Source organism: Lepisosteus oculatus, chromosome 10 (genome assembly GCF_040954835.1).
Source record: "Lepisosteus oculatus isolate fLepOcu1 chromosome 10, fLepOcu1.hap2, whole genome shotgun sequence".
NCBI classification, from domain to species: domain Eukaryota; kingdom Metazoa; phylum Chordata; class Actinopteri; order Semionotiformes; family Lepisosteidae; genus Lepisosteus; species Lepisosteus oculatus.
Genome location: NC_090705.1, coordinates 27,044,166 through 27,060,045, shown reverse-complemented (window position 1 = coordinate 27,060,045; position 15,880 = coordinate 27,044,166).

Below are 15,880 nucleotides of genomic sequence, written 5' to 3'. Positions count from 1 at the left end.
TTTTTTGTTCTTGCCTTGGAAACCTGACAGCTTCCAGCAGGTGCTTACACCTGCGTTTTCTTTCTTCTCTTTTCAGCATGGAATAAACCTATTACTTGGTCCTTTGCAGCCTACGCATGCTGTTGCAGCTACTCACCTGAACAGCTTCCACCAGTGTTCAATAGCTTGAAAACAGCACCAACTAAATTGTTGTTTATACATAATATGCTCACAATCCCATGTGAGTTTATATGTACACAATATTTTTGTTTATACTGCATATATGATATATACATTTATTGTTTATGGAATAAGACTGTTCCTGGGTCATAAGATAGTTTTCTTAGAAGAAAAGTTACAGGTTTTTCTTGGCCTCAGAAGGACACAGTAGAGTCTTTTTAGATGTGTGCAATAAAAAACTTTTAATCTCATGTAACATATACATTACATCTTATTTTCATCACATTCAACATTTTCACACCATCTACTGCCTTTGGCCACAGGCCAGTTTAATGTGCTTCCCCTGTGAGTGGGAGAAGGTTTCTACTGAGCTGAAACCATCCAGTTATGCTCTCTGTGCAACAGCTTGTTCATCAATGTAAACGAGAAATTATTATCCTTGAATTTATGTTGTAAAATAAAGCTAAGGATGATGGATGATGATAAAGATGTTTATTACAGAAAGACAATATGTTATATTTCCATGCATATAATATAATATGAACAAGTAATAGGTTTATTCCATGCTGAAAAAAAGAAGAAAGAAAACACAACGTTGCGGCCGTGGAGCAGAAGGCTTTTATTCAGCATGGAATAAACCTATTACTTGTTCCTTTGCAGCCTACGCATGCTGACGCAGCTACCCACCTGATATAATATAATATAGCATGTTTAGATTTTCAAAAGGCTCTACATTGCATTAGTAGAATGGTGGCTTTAGCATATTCAATGTAATGTATGAATGTGAATTGAAAAATGGTCAGCTGATGGAAAATGAAAAATACTAATAGGCAACAACTCAAAATTAGGTGATTAGAGTGGTACTAGAAGGATGTGTATTAAAATCATCACTGTCTGATTTATACCAACCACGATTTTGGTATAACCAGTAAACTTAAAACTTTAAATTCCAGATAATAAATACCAAAGTAGGAGAATCTGCAAACAATGCTGGAACTGCATCCAGTATTCCAAGTAGGTAAAGAACATACTGTACACTTTAAACCAGGGAACACTAAATCTAAAGACCCTACAGTTAAAAATATTTGTTTATCAGTCAACAAAACATCTAAATATTAAACTGTATCCCTACAGTCTGTGCGGAGAAATAAAAACATAAAAAACATTAGTCTCCATAGTTCAAACTTAAAATCACGGGATATTAACAATATGCAAGAGATTAGGAAAAAAAATATTTTTGAACAGGAAGTATATTTACCTAGCGGCTCTGGAACCCATTCAGTCAAGGAAAATGTTCAGCCCTGACAGTGATCAGGGGACGAGAAGACAGAACTGAAAATCAGGATGTAGCACATTTAAGACAGGACAGGAACGTTACGTGAGCCTTCAGGAACAAGTTACCCAGATTTTTGTTAAAGAATTGTTCTGAAACGAATTTAGAAAAGCTACGATTTTTGCATTTATTTTCTTGACGTACAGTTGATGCTTGAATACATATTGAAGTGTACAAATTCAAACAGGTTTGTTATATTAAACTACTGTCATCTTGTGGGCGAAAGGGAAACATTCTCCTGGAATTTCTTTTGGAAGAAATTGGTCTGCATTGATGAATTAAAAAGGCTTCTGTCTTGAAACATTTGTTACCAGTCATAATTTTGTTACCTCTACCTTAAAATAATTGAAAAGTCACTAATTTAAATAATAATAAATGTCATTATTATAGATTTTTAAGTAAAAAACAAATTATTGTTGCAAATAAACGAAAGACACGTTGCGTGTCCAAATGTTTGCTCCCTGAATTGTTGCCAAATGGTACATCTATTTAATCAGTTCCACTGTAAATTTTTAGTGTTGTGTGTCTCAATATCTGATAGTAGTTTCAGATACTCTTACCATTTACTGTAAACAAAGAACACACCGTTGTTTTGTCATGGAACATTGTTCCATGCAGTCCACTGGTAATAAAAAGAAACACAAATATATTAACTTTACTTGTGACACTGCTCATAGATAATATAGTTAACAGAACCCACACATGTATTAAATAATAAGCTATATATTAGACATTTTAAAAACCTCAAAATGTTTGGCGGATTTCACGTTATCCATAATCATAAGCACTGGTAAACAGTAGCATTTATCTCCATCGAAATCACAGTCTTCAGAAGAAAGTTTAAAAAATAATTCTGAAGATTTTCATATTCTCAGGTATAAGTTATCTATTGAGCATTTAGCATGAAAAAGTATGTTTCATTGGTCTAAATGTAAATTAGGGGGGACAACCGTTTCATCTTTCACCATCTTCATTTACTGATTATATTTAATCTGTTGATCAGTTGATTCTTTGTTTTCACATTTTTTAACTGACAGAATTGAACTCCATGTTAAGAAGAGTTTAAACTTGGTGTGAGGAATCTCATGTCTGAGATTGTGTTAACCATAAAGAAAGTGTCTGCAAAAATTAAGATTCGGTGTAAGGTGATAGTGACACCTAAAGGACATAAAGTAATACCTATATAGGACCACATGGTCTTCCATCAAAGCTGAGCCCTTGGTTGCCTGATTAAATGAAATATGGCTTTAGCTGATACTATATACAGTAAGATGATATTAACTGATAAAATCATTATTTGGAGCTCTTTTGTCATAGAGAAGTTGAAGTTTGCCCATTAATAAAACCTAAAGGTCTGTAGCTCCACGGTATCAGGGGGGAATGCCTTTGGCATAAGGAATTGCTGGAACTGTCCATATGGATGCTTGACATTGTCCTGAAGGCAGTCAACAAGCATTGAGCTGGGACTGCCAGGTCCCATGTCTAATTATCTGAAGGATCCAAGTGACAGACACTGATACTAGGGTGTCTGAAGACTTCCAACCCTGCTAGAGGGCTCTTGCTGTGGTGTCAGTCATCATCTGTTATTTTAATTTTGCAAGGAACCATGGGCTTATGTCATAATGTGTTTGGGGGTGCCATGTGGGTCGGACACTACAGCTGTTCTATGTGTTTGATTGGTCTATGATTAAAAATACTGGATAAGAACAATTTCAACAGAGCAGATGCCATTTGATCCATCTCACCCATTTGGTAGTGAGTATAACAGCTAATTGATCCAAGCATCTCATCCAGCCTTATGTTGAAAGAAGCCAGGGTACTGGCTTTAACAAAATAGCCTGTTCCATACACCCAAAACCCTTTGTCTAAAGAATTGCCCTTGTTCTTGGCTTCAAATGCACTTCAACATTGTTTCCATTTATATCCTTTGGCTCAAGTTTTTTTTCTTGTATTTGTCCTGTGTTATTGGATTCTGTTGTGTATAGTTGCCCCTGAAAGTTTAAGTGCCACAAGCAGAAGGAATCGCATTCTCTGTGTATTAGTGGTACCTGAGAGTTTAGTGAGCTCACTGCTGACTATTGAGCCGGCCGTGAACTATTCTTATACCTGTCAAATAATAAAGAGAAAAAATCCACTCCTTGGCATTATTGGACCATGAGATGACCAGACCACCGCACATCTAATCACTTTTACACCCTACGCACACTGAGAGACAAACACGTCCACCAAAAAGACAAAGGAAAAATATTTGCCTGCTTTGTCGATTTAAAAAAATCATTTGACTCGATTTGGCATGAAAAAATGTTTTATAGACTACTCCAAAGTGGCATAGGGGGCAAAGTGTACGACAAAATTAAATCAATGTATTCAGAGAGCAAATGTGCACTGAAATTTGGAAACAAAACGACCAAATTCTTCACTAAAGGTAAAGGTCGTGGGGTGAGACAGGGCTGCAGCCTGAGCCCAACACTGTTCAATATCTCTATCAACGAATTAGCAGGAATGTTGGAACAGTCTGTAGCTCCTGGTCTCACACTACACGACACAGAAATCAAGTTCCTGCTCTATGCAGATAACCTGGTCCTGCTGTCGCCCACAGAACAGGGGCTGCAGCAGAACCTGGCACTACTGGAACAGTACTGTCAGACCTGTCAATCTGGACAAGACCAGAGTTTTGGTTTTCCAGAAGAAAGCCAGACATCAGGGAAACAGGTACAAATTCACACTCAACAACAACACATTGGAGCACACATCCAGCTACACATATCTCGGTCTCACCATCAGTTCATCTGGTAGTTTTTACCTGGCAGTGAAGGCACTGAGGGAGATGGCACTCAGGGCTTTCTACGCAATAAGAAGGAGGCTCTTCAACATTAACCCACCAACAAGAATCTGGCTCCAAATATTTCAAAGTGTAATCCAACCCATTGCCCTATATGACAGTGAAGTGTGGGGTCCCCTCAAAGACCAGGATTACACTCAATGGGACAAACACCCCACAGAAACTCTGCACATGGAGATCTGTAGAAACATTCTCCATGTGCAGAGAAAAACACTTAACAACAGGTGCAGGGCCGAATTAGGCCAGTACCCACTATTGATAAACATACAGAATACAGTATTAAAGTATTGGCTATACCTAAAAAAAGAGACCAAAATTTCTACCACCACAAAGCCCTGCTGAGCCAAGAGCTGAGCCCAAAAAAGAGCCCAATTAATACTCAATTGAAACCACAAAAAGAACGTGGCTATAACCCTGATGAAGCTCTGAAAGTCAAACTGAATCCACAGACGCAGATAATCACCCTGTGACTGATATGGAGAGTTCTTGGCATCAGTCTTCTTTAAAGGAATATCCCATCCCATAAGCTGTATCGGCACAGACCATGGGATATGAACTAATGGACCAAAAAACTAGGACAGACTGTGGGATATATAAGAAATGGTTTATTTACATTCATGCCTACAGATAAAATTGTTTGGCTCAACACCTGTATGTAAAATTACAGATATAGAATATAGTTGCTCTACAGTATATAGATGTTGTTTTACATCTGCTGTACAATATAAAGAACAATTTAATCTCTTAAGATGTGGGAGTTAACTATAGAATTTTATTATATGAAATCTATTGCTATTTCAGAGCTGAAATGATAAAGACCTAAAGACAGTAATAACGTATACAAATTATTGGTTCAATGAAGGGTTTAATTAAGCAATTGAATTGGAGTTGCAATTGGAGCTTGGACTGGAAAGACCTGTGTGTAACTTTACAAATACAGTAACTTTACAGTACAGTGTAAGTTAATGGAGTGGTGGGAAACCCTGCTCCCTCTTAAAGTAAGTTGATTATGAGTGTTTCCAATGCTGTGCAATACTGTTTACTATATATAGGACACATTGCCCACCATGGGTTGTTCTATAAACATCAACCAATTTATAATTATTTTATTGCAGGAATACAAAAACATTAAAACTCGTATCGCCAAATCATTGTTTCACTTTCTGAAGAAGCCCCTTGGGTTGACTTTATGTGCTATATATAAAGACAACTTGGAATCTCCACTGCTCAAGACTAAATAGATTAATTTCCTTCCATTGATCTGTGTACTATATTCCTTGCTGCCCGGGAATTATTCTGGTGGCTTTTCTTTGACCTCCCTCCGGAGCACAATTTATGTTGTAGCGCAGCCAGGCCCTTGTCTGTGTATGAGCACCCCTCGCTGTGTTCAATTGAAAAACCTGAGAAAGACCTGAGAAAGAAGAGTTCTTAGAGTGACCTCTGCTGGGGATTGCTAGTTTTGCATCTAAGATAATGTACGACTTAAGTGGGAAACTTTTTCTAACAAAGGCCGCAGACCCATTTGTATGGAAGCCCGTTTCCGCCAGGGAGTAAAACAAAACGCGCTATGGTATCTCAGAATTCCGACTTAAAAACTCCGAATTATGACTTGAAAACTCAGAATTCCGACTTTATATCTCACATTTGCGACTTCGATAGCCCATATTTCATTGTCTGTCCTTTTGTTATTTAAACGGATTCGGGTTCTAGGGCTTGTGCCCCTCGCCGCCCCTACCCTACCCTACCCTACCCTACCTTACCTCACCTCACCCCGTGCCTCACTGCATTGGCTCAAACCTAGGTCTTGCCAGCTGAGCTTAAGAAGAGCTTCTTTTTAAGTAAAAAAGGACATACAATGGAAATATGTAAAAAGTATAAGTTTCAGCTTTTATAATTGTGAATTCATCTGGATGTGGAGTGTCTATTCATGTATCTTATTTCATATTCTGTCTCCGTTTTTGTATTTCTGGTGTTTAAATAAAAACTTTTTTAAAAAGCCCACCGTCCACTATTCCATCCGGTTACTATGGAAGCCTCACTGGTGGAAATGGGATTCCATAAAAATTAGTGTAGTTAATTTGATTTTTATCAGAGCACTGTACAAGACAAGTCTTCAGGCCTTTAGATCCTAAGATCCTGTACGATTCATGAATATAGTGTAACGGAACGGCCGACATACAGGTTGTACGATCTGGTTGCAGTGTGGTTTCGGCACCGCCCTCCCCTGCGCATAACAGGGATGCTGGCCGCCGCGGCTAAAGAAAGTGTTCTTTAGCTCAGCTAGCAAGACCTGGGTTCGAGCCAATGCAGTGAGGCACGAAGTAGGATGGGAGCGGCGAGGACACAAGCCCTAGAACCCGAATCCGTTACAATAACAAAAGGACAGACAATGAAATGTGGGATATTTAGAAGTCGCAAATGTGAGATCTAAAGTTCTGAGATACTAAGTTGCAATTCTGAGATACCATAGCGCGTTTTTTTTACTCCCTGGCGGAAACGGGCTTCCATACATTTGTCACTTGTGTGTGGTGGCACTCATTTTTGTTTGTGGACTCATTTTTGTTTTTGTGTTTTGCACTTGTGGTCCACTATACATGTGCTGTTGAATACACACATACAGTGTGGCCCCCTTTAGGCTTCTGTATAGTTAAGTGAGCTGACAGTATGCAACACCCAAATAGATGGTGATCCACACAGGGATGTGCCCATGTTACTGAAGAACTGTGTGCTTCCTTATCAAAACAAATTAAAATAAAATAACAAGTTTCAAATAATTTAACCACAATTTGAAATATTAACATTTGTAATCTCAGTAAGCCTTTTTTATCTTCTATAATTATTTCTGAATACCACATTGTAGATGCAGTTATTAGCTCACACCCCCAGGCTATAGGTAAGATGATGGATATGATTTTACCCATTATTTTATCTCAGCTTCTAAACTCATAGCCCTATATTTTATTGATTATTTTATGATGAAATGTAACACCAGACCACAGCTATGAAGTAAATCTTATTCCTTGTATAACCAGGCTTTGTGTTGTTGCATGTTCTTTTACTACCCACGGAAGCACATGGAGCTCCAGCTTCGGTGCCAGGCCGAGAAAATGTAAAACAAACTTTGAGGATGTGTTTATGAATTTTCCTTCCCCAGTTGAAATGATCCTCATTGGTGCCTCCATCAGGTGACAAATTTGACTGAGCCAAAGTCCCAAAGATCACTTAGGAGTATATAATATTGTTACAAATGGGTGGTTACAAAAATGGTGAAAAAGAGGATTTGACTGAGCGCTTAAGTCAATAAGTGAAATAATCATTCATAATCCCCAACTTGTAAGTGATTTCTATCAATATAATCGAGAGGCTGGTATAATTAGAGGCACGTGAATTAAACTTAATGCCTACAGTGGCCACATAAGAGATAAGCTGCCTTCTAACTAAATATAAAGCAGTCTGCAGTAAAATCTCTCTCTCTACACCCAAGATGCCCCAAAATAAATGGAAGCCTATATCCCTATCCATAAAAATGCACCTTAAGCAGGATAGATGTTTCTAACTGAGGTATCTTTACTCAGGAAACCCAAGTTCCCTAAAAACACAGAATAGCACGCTCTCTCTAGCAAGGTTCAAATACTGTACTTAGCTTCATTCAGGCTTGATTTGGATGATCATGAAGAAGGGGGGGGGGTCTCTTGGGAACTCTTGTCTCTCCCCTCCTTTAAAAAGAAGCGGGCAGTGTGGTGGCCTTGTGGCTAAGGATTTGCACCTGTGGCTGGAAGGTTGCTGGTTCAAATCCTGTGGCTGACAGAGACTTCCTACTCTGTTGGGCCCCTGTGCAAGGCCTTTAACCCTAACTGCTCCAGGGGTGCTGTACAATGGCTGGCCCTGTGATCTGACCCTGAGTTTCACTCTCTTTCTGTGTGTCTCATGGAGAGCAAGTTGGGGTATGCAAAAAGACAAATTCCTAATACAAGAAATTGTATATGGCCAATAAAGTGATCTTATCTTGTTGCTGCCTTCTTGTTTCTTCATTTTCTCTGTGCTCTTAATGTGATCTTATATTGTGTGTGTCTGTACTGCACCTTGACAATCATTAATCCACCATTAATTCTGCTCAAGGGACCCTCAAGACCTCAGCAAACATCCTCTCTGCTTTGATGTTAGAAGAGTTTACTCTGCCAGGTGTCACAAACTTAATCTAAAATCTAAGAGACACTTTTCAGTTACCTAAAGCCGTAAAAATATGAATTATAAATATTAATAATTCCAAATAGATAAAAGCTTATAGAGTTTCAGGGCACAGCCAATAAAGATTGACTATCTTTCAAGTATCCACTGTTTCTGAAATGAATGGGCCCATTTGAATGGAAACAGTTTAGCCCTTTGGAGCAGAGTCCAATATATTCCTATATAAAGAGTCCTATATAAAGTTTCTTCTTGAAAACAGCTTTTAGAGAGCTTGAACATATTTATCAAGAAGAATGGAGAAAAATTGCACCAACCCCATATACGTACAATATTCCCAAAATACCCGTGGCTGTAATTGTAATTCCTCTTAAATTGCTTGCACTCAATTTTGTGTTCAAGGGTCTGGATATTTATGCAATCAAATATTTCATTTTTTCTATTTTTTCTGCTGACATCTACTGTAACTTATCTTAACTTCAAAGGTCTTGAGTTTGACCATTCAGATTTTGGATAAAATGGATTAAAAGTTTTTAAAATATGTATACATTATTCTGTAATTTCACAAAATGGGACACCACAGGTAGTGTCTGAATATTTTGCAAAGCACTGTACAGTATATATCCTAACTAATTCTGTAATCATTTTTATTGCTTCTCCACATTGTCTAGTCTAGAGGAAAATTATGTTTCGATATGTAAACATAAGAAGTTATCAGAGGCATTCTTTTTTGCAGTTTCTCATCAGTAGTTATTTAAATTGATTAGTAAAAGAAAGCATTAGGGACAACTTTCTGTTCTTTCACTGCAAAGCTGTGGCATAATTTCTAAGTCCATATGATATCTTGCATCTCAGTTATCATTTAAAAATCCTTTCTTTAAACTCAATTTTACTCCAGTTTTTAATTCAGAATTATAGTTCAGTATAACATGTATACACCAATCTCTACTGCTTTATAGCAAAACAATTTGAGATGATGTATTGTGAAAGGTGATGTATAGCATAAATATTTCCACAAATCTTATTAAAAAAACTTTCTGAAAATGTAAACTCTGTGTATACTCATTTCTGTTGTGGGTTCTTCAAAGAATACTAATATACTAGCAAGTTAATCAAGATCTAAATCCATGTTGATTATCCTATCGAATACTATTACCATACTATGGAAGCCCGTTTCCGCCAGGGAGTAAAAATAAAACGCGCTATGGTATCTCAGAATTGCGACTTAGCAACTCAGAATTGCGACTTCATGTGTCTCACATTTGTGACTTCGAAATAGCCATATTTCATTGTCTGTCCTTTTGTTTTTGTAACGGATTAGGGTTCTAGGGCTTGTGCCCTCGCCGCTCCCACCCTAGTTCGTGCCTCGCTGCACTGGCTCAAACCTGAGTCTTGCCAGCTGAACCAAAGAAGACCTTCTTTTTTAAGTAAAAAAAGGACATACAATGGAAATACGTAAAAAGTATGTTTCAGCTTTTATAATTGTGAATTCTTCTGGATGTGAAGTGCCTATTTCTGTATCTTATTTCATATTCTGTCTACGTAAATAAAAACTATTTTTAAAAAGCCCACCGTGCACTATTCCATCCGGGTACTATGGAAGCCTCACTGGCGGAAATGGGATCCTATAAAAATTAGTGTAATTAATTTGATTTTTATCAGGGCACTGTACAGGACAAGTCTTCAGGCTTATAGATCCTATGATCCTGTACGATTCATGAAAATAGTGTAACTGAACGGCCGACATACAGGTTGTACGATCTGGTTGCAGTACACCACCCTCCCCTGCGCATAACAGGGATGCTGGCCGCCGGGGTTAAAGAAAGTGAGCCAGTGCAGCGAGGCACGAACTAGGGTGGGAGCAGCGAGGGCACAAGCCCTAGAACCCGAATCCGTTACAATAACAAAAGGACAGACAATGAAACATGGCTATTTCGAAGTCGCAAATGTGAGATATAAAGTCGGAATTCTGAGTTGCCAAGTCGCAATTCTGAGTTGCTAAGTCGCAATTCTGAGATGCTAAGTCGCAATTCTGACTTACTAAGTCGCAATTCTGAGATGCTAAGTCGCAATTCTGAGATGCTAAGCCTCAATTCTGACTTGCTAAGTCGCAATTCTGAGATACCATAGCGCGTTTTTTTTTTTACTCCCTGGCGGAAACGGGCTTCCATACCATACAGATAATTCTCTAGTTTAGGTCTAATTATTAGTGCTCTTCTTAAACCACAGGGAATTTAACATTTTCCGTGTGGGTGACTCGTAGCATTAATTGTAAATTCCATAACTATCCATTCATTATATAAGTTAGAATACTAGGACTTAGGCTATTTGGCCCTTCAAGCTTGTTTAGTTGCTAATTGTCCAAGGATTTTATCCCATATTCATCTTCCCTTCTTGAGGGAAGATAGGGTATTAGCTTCAGCCTGGCTGGACAGCTCATTCTATACAACTGCAATCCTCAGTATAAAGAAGTGTCTTCTGTTCTCTGTTCTTAAATGCACTGCCATGTGATTTCCAGTTGTGTACTCTGGTTTGTGTTTATCTGTAGATTCTGAGTTCATAGAGCTGACTTCAATGATTCACTTTGAGAAATTTAAATACGCACATCAGGTCTTCTCATAGTCTTCTGGTCTCTCTTACAGTAGGAATGTGAAAATAACTATTTAATGAAATTCCTATATTTAACAGAGGAACATAAGAAAATAAGAATGGTTACAAAACAGTGGTGGTCATTGAGCCAATCTGAATAAAGTTTTTTTTTTAATTTTCAATTATCAAACACAGAACAAAATAATAAAAAAGAACATAAACAAAATTTTCCTTCCCGTTTCCTCTTCCCCCTCTCCACTGATAGTACCTCTCTCCACGATACCAGAAAATGATTTCTAAAATAAAATTAGACAGTTATGATAGAAGCACCATGCAACTATCACAAGGCTTTGACACGTGAGCAGCACCAGTCTCCACCGTCCTCATGCACCAACCAGCAGAGATACAGTAAATGTTATCAAGACAGACAAGGATCCACTGATGCCTGAGAGAGGAATGTGGAGCACATGCATGCTATTGTCTAGGGCTCTGTGTAATTCCCTACTGGTGTTTGTGTGCCCCTCTCCTATCTTAGTGTCATCTGCAAACTTAAATAGCTAATTTAGATCACATATTGCTTCCTGTTTGTTGACCAGTTCTCAGTCGATCTGTATACATCACCTTGGGCTCCCATGGATTTTGATTTGAGAATCAGCTTTTATGAAGGGCCTTATCAAGTTATTCATCTATTTTCTTAATGCTTCATTCAATTCAGGTTTATGGGAGATCCAGAGCCTATTCTGGCAAGCAACAGGTGCAAGGAAGGGTACACCCTGGACAGTCCATCGCAGGGTTCCTTATTCAATCATATTTTTTGGAAATTTAAATGTGTCATGTCAATAGTTTAGGTTTTATACAATGTCCTTGCTGTTTGTTGTGAGACCTCTAACATGCCTAATGTAAGGCAGTTTGGTCTATAGATTCTTGATACCCGGTTCAGATTTGTGCCCCTTTTTCTGCTTCCACCTTAAATTAGAGTTGAAATATGGGTGAAGTGAATGGGTCACTTAGTTATACTAAAATAATTGACAATACTGCCTATATTTCTTTCAAAAAACTGTATTTGTTCAGCAGATTCCTATATCTTTATGATCTTCTACCATTATCATTCATACTGTATGTGATGAACTGTTGACTCCTGCTTTTAATCTTGTTTTTCTGTTGTAGTATTGAAAATAAAATTTGCATTAATATTGCCTGTAAAAATCCCTAGTTGAGCACATATGAAAGGTTGCAAAAAAGAGGAGACTATTCTGCCTATTTAGCTCATTTTGTATTTTAGTTTAGTCCTGCTGTTTCTTAAAATTAGGTGGCACACTGGTTAGTATTGCTGCATCACAGCGTTGGGGCTGTGGCTTCAATTGTGGCCCTGGGGTGCCATCTATATGGAGTTTTTATGTTCATCCCCTGTTTCCATGGGTTTTTGGTGGATGCTCTGGTTTCCTTATACAGTCCAAGGACATGCTGACGGGAAAATTAGCTTCTGACACAGTTGGCCCTGGTGTGAATGTGTGCATCAGTGTGTCTGCCCTGCGACAGACTGGTGTATAAAGTAGTTAAAAGTGATACCTTTTGTCAAACTTTTTTGACAGGTGCCACGCCCCCCTTTTCAGCCACTGGGAGTCCACGGTGGGGCGGATGTCCCACCCCCTCAGGAGCCAATGGTGTGTCGTTAATGGGCGGATGTCCCGACTTCCCCCTGCCGGTCGGGCCTGAGCCTCAGGGTCCAAAAGCCCTGACCACCGCATCCCTCGATTTATAAATAAGTGTATGAAAGCATGTGTTCGGGTTGGAAGGCGACCATGTCTTCCGCAGGGTTGAGCGCTCTCTATTATAACCCTGGGGAATCGGGGAGTTGCGGCAGCGTGGAGTCTGGTGAGGGCCGCGAGATCCCAGGGTGTGAGCGGCACCAGCCACGGCCGGGTGGCCAAGTGGCTGTCCGGCCAGGCGGCTTATACGCTGCACAAGCCAGCGAGCGTACGCTTTAAGAGAAACAGGACGTTGGTGTCCGAAATGGACTGGCAATGGCAGGCCGACTTGGTGGACATGAGAGAGCACCGCGAGTTCAACATGTTCTGTTACATCTTAACATGTATAGACATGTATAGACTAAATATGCTTGGGCCATGCTGCTGAAAACTAAGTCTGGAGGGTCGTACACCTAAAAAGCTACAAACGGATGAGGGTAAAGAATTTCTTAACAGGACCTTCCAAAATGTTCTCAAATGTGAGAATATTGAACATTTCGTTACGACCAGCGACGTAAAGGCTAGCGTGGTCAAGAGGCTTAACAGAACTATTAAAACAAAAATGTGGAGGTACCTGACACAAAAACACCTTTCGATATATCGGCGTCCTATCAGGTCTTATTTACTCTTACAACCATAGCCACCACACAACTATTAAACGAACCCCGGCTTCTGTTACGGCCGACAACTCCCTTGGCGTGTGGAGAACAGTCTATGGCGAACACTTTAAGAGAAAACCGTCAAAGCCGTGCCTTTTCTGAAACGAGGGTTTGAAATAGCTAAGCCGCACATGGCATCGGCAGCTAAAAACATCGCCAAAGACGTGGTTAGCAACGTTACAAACACATATCTAAGGTGGCAGCAAATCAGCAGGAAGGTTCGGGTCTAGCATACATCCGCAGAGGTGTCAAGAGAAAAAGACAGACATCGTCATCTCACCATCGGGAGCCTCCGAAACCTGATAAAAGAACGGCTAGGAGATAGTCATCTCATAAAAGCTTCAGGTCGACCAAGAAGAGGGCCTTGACACACCGCAATCAACGAGATACGAAACGAGACATATTTTAAATATGGCTTTTGTTCACAGCGGGTCTGCATAATGTGCAAAGTCGGAACTGGACATATTTCAATTAGCGCCTACCCAAACAAGCATCGAGAAAAGCTTTTACATAGAAGTTCTGCCCCTCACAGCCCTTAAAGAAAACGCACCTCTGGAGTTCTACATTGCAGGCAACGGAGAAGATTATTTAGATTTAAACAACATGCTGCTCTATTTGACCTGTAAAATAACGGAAGCAGACAGTCGGGACATTGATGCGACAGCCCGTGTGAGTCTGGTGAATTACCCCATTGCTGCCATCTTCAGCCAGGTTGACATCATTGTAGGAGACCGGTTGATCAGCCAGAGCAACAACTGTTATTCTTATAGAGCCTTTATAGAGTCTGTCCTGAACTACAGTGAAGAGACGTTGAAGACGCAGTATTCAACAGGGCTCTTTTACAAAGACACAGCCGGGCAACACGAGTCCACAATTTTGGATGGACCCAATCAGGGGTTCCGAAAAAGAGCATCATACACGACGCATAGCCGAAAACTGGAGCTCTTGGGTCACATTCAAGCAGACCTATTTTTTCAGGACAAACTACTACTGAATGGCGTTGACCTGAAAATAAAACTCACGCGCAACAGAGATGCTTTCTGCTTAATGAACAACGCTGGAGAACACAAACTGAGCGTACTCTAGGCATCTTTGTTTGTAAAAAGAGTCAGAGTCTCACCTGGGATCAGACTGGAACACGCCGAAGCACTCCTGCTGGCCAACGCTAAATACCCCATAGACCGCGTACAGATGAAAGTCTTCAGTCTGCCTGCAGGGAGCCGTGTGTGTAACCAAGAAAACCTCTTTCTCGGGCAGTTACCCAAAGTGGTAATTTTGGGGTTTGTGGACAACGCAGCATTCAGCTGCAGTTTTACACAAAACCCCTTCAATTTTAAACACTACAACGTTAACTTTCTGGCTCTCTATGCGGATGGTGAACAAATCCCCACTAAACCACTTCAACCAGACTTCCAGAATGGACATCACGTGAATATTTTAATCTGGTGGAAACATCCGGGGAAGCGTCTGAAAGACAAACCACTTCTGGTGGACCACGAGGAGCATGCGCATGGTTACACATTGTTCGCTTTCAACCTCAGCCCCGACGACGAGTGCACAGGTCATTATTCATTTATCAAAACGGGTAATCTGAGAGCTGAAATACGCTTCGCACTACTGCTACCCAGTACAGTTAACATGGTTGTGTACGTGCTGTTCGACAACGTGATAGAGCTTGATATGAGACGTCAAGTCATTTACAACTTCAGCTAAAAAACGCGGGAGGCCACACAACCTACACATAAAGATGAACACCAAACAGCTGGAAGACTTCTAACCTGAGAGCGCTACACCTGAGACCCGAGTTTTCTAGGCGTGTTCCCCAGTGACGCACTACCGATCGAGAGACTGGCGCGGCACCCTCTGAGTTTAATAGTTAATTCTCACCCACACGACCGCCCCAGCGAACACTGGCTCGCTATTTACCTACCCAATGACGACGGAGCAGAATGTTTCTACTCCTACGGATTTTCACCTGAAGCCTTTTCTTTCCCAAGAACATTATTGATTTCTTAAACAGAAATGCTATTTCCATATTGTACGACAACAGACTATAGCAAGATTCTTTTGCAGTGACCTGCGGATTACATTGCGTCTTTTTTCTATACCATAGATGTAAAGGCTTATCTTCCAGAAACATTTTAGAACTTTATTCTATGAATGCAATCCAGAATGATCCAGAATTATATGTTTCTGAAAACCAAAGACGTGTGAGATGGAGACCCCTGTACCCTTTTAAGCCATTTGAAAATATGAATGTTCAATTATGCGGTTGCTTACGCCAATTTAAAACATGTCATAAATGTTAATCGACCGTCTAAAATAAAAATGAAATCGAACCATTTCATTGTCTGTGTGGTTATTA